At 41.8% G+C, this 4,753-nt stretch overlaps 1 long non-coding RNA gene across 1 annotated transcript; it reads right to left on the reverse strand.

Moving 5' to 3' along the window:
- On the reverse strand, window positions 1-1,610 carry LOC128128100 (uncharacterized). The gene is made up of 3 exons (XR_008225727.1): window positions 1,163-1,610; window positions 891-958; window positions 1-252 (listed from the first exon to the last, which is right to left on the reverse strand). It is a non-coding gene; the product is annotated as an uncharacterized LOC128128100 (long non-coding RNA).
- Between the last annotated feature and the right edge of the window lie 3,143 nt (window positions 1,611-4,753).

Consider the following 4,753-nt stretch of genomic DNA (forward strand, 5'->3'; position numbering starts at 1 on the left):
GCTTTGTTTAAAAATCAGAGTAACATTTTAAATAAAAGTGTTGCGGAATTTGTCCCAAAACAATAATATGATAAAGATTTATCAAAAGCATTTCCATAGAAATGTATTTCATTAAAAGACTCGGGATGTCATGTTCGTACAGATCAAAAGCATAAACAGTACAATACAAGCCTTACTACATTATTTCATATCTACATGCCTATATCCGTAATCCCTCGTCCAAACATCATATATATGCTCAAGCGCCACTACCTGTAATACATAAAACTGAGTGGGTCAGGCTTGGGAGCCTGGTGAGCACATAGGGTTTTCAACCCACAATAAATAGTTTATTAATTTCATCAATCAACAATAACCCGATTACCCGTTCCCGTTATCCTCACTTTACGTCCCTAAACACCTATCATAAGGGACCTAGCCTAAGGATCATCATCGGGACGGACACTACTACTAAGGGGATTCCTCAACAATAAATGTCCTAATAGGCAACCATGTGGGGGATGGAGTACATCTGGTGAGCACACAGTTCAAATAAACACACAGTTCAAATAAACACCTACAGGTTGCGAGCCTGCTAGTGTTCCACTGGACTGTCTAGAATAGTCCGTGGTCGTCATCTATACTCCGCTAGATGACTGGATCATCAATAACATCTATAACGAGGCCTCTCATTATTTTATTTTGTCACACAACAACTATTACATCTACCCATGTTTTACCCAACACATTTTGTAGATATAAAATACATATACAATTTAAATCTTTGAAAACATGTATAAAACGTTCATCCAGTATAGATAGCAAGTATTCCGATAATATGCACAAATAGCACGTAATTTATATTAAATACTTCATATCTATGTGTAAGTTGAAAGTAAATATGCACTCACCTGAAAAGGTGGTGATTCCGAACTCAGACAGCGCTTCGCTTCTTAAAAAGAATTTTCTTCGACGAAACCTAGTATTATTACCACTAGAGTTTAGTTTATTATTCGTCGAGACTAATTAATAGTCTAGCTATTATTATTATTATTATATAAGCGTCAAAAAAATACTTATATAACCCATAATAATAGCCCAAGTATTTATTATAAGTTCCTAATAACGTTACTATAATTAAATAAAAGCTATATTAAAAATAGCGTAGGCGTAGCTCACTTACAGCGGGTTTTATAGAAAACCGGGCTTTGCTTGGAGCAGCGTTCCCGAGCCGAAAAGCTCTTCTTCTCGGAGCCTTCGAGCACTCCGGGGCTTCCGCCTCGTGCTAGGGAGGTTCCCTAGGCTTTTCGGGGGATTTCGGGGCTAGAGAGAGGTTCTAGAGAGAGAGAGAGAGAGTAAAGAGAAGAAAGAATGGGAAAGGTGTGAAGAAAATGAGGGTGGGAGAGGTGGTATTTATAGGGTGAAATGTGGCTGAACTTGGTGCCACATGTCACCATCTGGTGGCAAGCCTTGGGGAGAAAGCAATGGCCAAGATTGTGCCACATCACCCATTTTCGCACAGCACACTTCCGACTTCTAAAATCCGTAACTTTCACATACGACCTCCGTTTTTGACGTTCTTTATATCCACGCGTAGGTAATAATAAGATCTACAACTTTCATTTTGACACCGTCAGCCAATTCTCGATCGATCTTAAATTTAACAGTACAAGGAGATTATACTATTAAACATCTGCGTAAAATTAATAACTTCTACATACGGACTCTGTTTTTGTCTGTCTTTTTACCGTTGATTTCCTATTAATGAGATCTTCAACTCTCATTTACGTTGCGTAAGCCAAAAACCGCTCGAACTAAAATTCGAGTTTCAGGCCGTGCACTGCTAAGCCGAATCTTAGAAAAATCATAACTTCTTCATACGAAGTCAGATTTGGGCGTTCTTTTTATCGATGTTCTTAGTTTAACATATTCTATGACTTTTGTTTAGATTGATAAGGCTAAAAAGTCTTCTATCGTAAATTCACTATTTACGTCTCCCGGTGTCGTGCCGGTTTTGCCGTAAAACTTCGGCGGGCCATAACTTCTTCGTTATAGCTCGGATTTCGGCATTCTTTATATGTACGGAAACCTTGAGACGTATTCTACAACTTTATGTAGAGATATCAGGATTATCTCACACTTTAATTTTGATGCTCATTTTTATTCTTTATTAATTATACATTTATAATTAAATAATAAACACATAAACACACATAATTCACATAATACTCAAATATTTTATATTTATTACTTCAAAAAGAGTTACAATAGTTGACCTAGACTATTACATTGACAAAAATGCTTAGCCCTGAAAACCCGGGCGTTACAGAGCACTACATCATTCCTATGGTGTACATGCAAACCCTAAATCTTTGGATCTACAAGCTCCAGCCACCAAGTTTCCTTCTTTGCCAACCTCTTCTTTCTTCTTCAAAGCTTTTCTTTGCCAAACTAAGCTCCACAAGGCCAACACACCCAACAATGGAGATGGAACGACTATCTAGGGTTTTTCTGAGGATAAGGGGACATATAAGGAGGCTAGGGTTGATCCATTATGTTCTTTAAATAGTGGTTGGCCCTAAAATTAGGGTTTTAAGACTGTGAGCATACGCTGGGCGTACGCGTCCTTGTACCCACGATCATTCACTTTATTAAGCTGGGCGTAACCTAGCCTACGCTGGCCGTACCCACGCGTGTCCCAAATGCATGCATGGCCTTTCCTCGTCAACTTTTTCCATTAAGTGCCATAAATGTCAATATCTTCAAAGTGCCATAACTCCTTTATTCTAAGTCCGTTTCCGACGAACTTAATATCCACGAAAAGGTGGCGAGAAGCCCTACGCTTCTAGCAACCCACCTCGGTCTGAAACCTTCTCGAATGAAACCCGTTGTCCATAAGAGACCAAAACGCCCTTATTCTTGATCTCGGGAATCCATAAATAATTACTTTTAGAATGGGCCTTACAATTCTCCCCCACTTAAATATGATTTTGCCCTTGAAATCGCCAATTGCCAACTATGGATACCCAAAATCTCGAAAGGCACATTCACGCCCCTAAAGTGTGACGACCACCAAGGGAGGCTAATCCCACTAGAGCTCCAAATCGAGGAGATACTTACTCATTCACATGCAGTATCAATTATCTACATCCTTGGAATGCTCTTTACTTAGAAAGTTAGATTGGATCTGTCTCCTTGACAGGCCGCCTAAACTAACCATCGCCTGCCCTCATCCCATTGCTATCAAAAGGACTGCTCATCCCTGGGAACCCGAGCTTCCGACCCAAAAACAGAACCACGGTTCCTATCCTGCTGTCGACTACACTTGCTCTCTTTTAACTCATACCCAAACGTACATACAACAATACTCTTACCGAAACCAACACTCACACTTGTCCCAATCAGCCTCGGGCTGGAATACCAGGCATGCCTATGATGGGTCCGCTCATCCCTAGGATGGAATACCCTCGCATCCCTACACATGTTTGGCCCAATCAACCCTCGGGTTGGAATACCAAACACATCAGGTCCAATCAATCATAGGGTATGATCATCCTCATGATGGAATACCCTAGATTTGCATACCACTGCACACCTTCCTCAAGTTCTACAATCACACTTGAAGCCCAAGGATCCAACCTTGCAGCTTCCTCAAAACTACTCTGATTCGACTCCACCGAGTGCAACTCACCCAAATCCCATCATCATGTCTACTCCAAACGTACCACGACAGAGAGTATTACTATCGCGATCTCTAGATCCACAATCTACCATTGATACATCCTCACCCGGTCCTCAGCACCGGTCTAGACTGCTCCCGAGTCTATCAACTTTGTTATCTGTAGATCCTCTGTCCATACTAGGGATGTCAAAAAGTCCTGTGGGACCCCGATCCCGTGGGGACCCCGTCCCGTATGGGGGCATTTGTTGAAAAAAAATCGGGGACGGGGGGCGGGGGCGTGGGCAAGGTTTACCCCCGTTTTAATTTCGGGGGCGGGGGTGGGGGTTGGTAGTCCTGTCCCGAAACCCCTATGGGGGCCCCGTTAATAAATTATATAAATTCACATATATTAATTATATAAATATAATAAACAATAAAATGATTTTTACGTACAAAAATTCAAAAAAAAACATGTTTTAAAGTTGTTTGTAACATGTAAATATATGTTATAAATATCTATTTGTTACCCAAAAAGTAGTTTCTTTTAGCGCAAACAAGAACTTATTTTAGACCAAATAAGTTATCCCAAAATCAATCAGGGGCGGGGGAACGGGGGCGGGGGCGGGGGTCAGAAGGGGAATTCGGGGGCGGGGGCGGGGGCGAAAAGGATGGAGATTTCGGAGGCGAGGGTGGGGGCGGGGGAACGGGAAAATTTTGGGGGCGGGGCGAGGGATGCAATCCCCGTCCCGTTTGCCCCCGTTGACAACCATAGTCCATACCTCCCAACTCGAAGCTACTAACCTTCTCCTCTTCCAAGGAGACTTAAATCATAACTTCGCCTCGTAATTCCTTGCCGTAGAGATATATCCTCACTCTACATCACCCACTGATGGAGCACATCGCTATCTCATAAGATGCGTATATATTCAGAAAATGATTGCATAACTTACAATCCCTAAAGATTCTTCTGCATGCCCCTCATCATTTTTGACACTTGGGGACAATCCCATTGATTGCTATAGCATAGCAATATTCCCACTGCTCACCCCAAGATCCACAATACAAGCAGGGTTCTTACCATAACTGGACTGCCTCATCGCACCACTCTCGAAC

Source organism: Lactuca sativa, chromosome 8, assembly GCF_002870075.4.
Source record: "Lactuca sativa cultivar Salinas chromosome 8, Lsat_Salinas_v11, whole genome shotgun sequence".
Classification (NCBI taxonomy): Eukaryota; Viridiplantae; Streptophyta; class Magnoliopsida; order Asterales; family Asteraceae; genus Lactuca; species Lactuca sativa.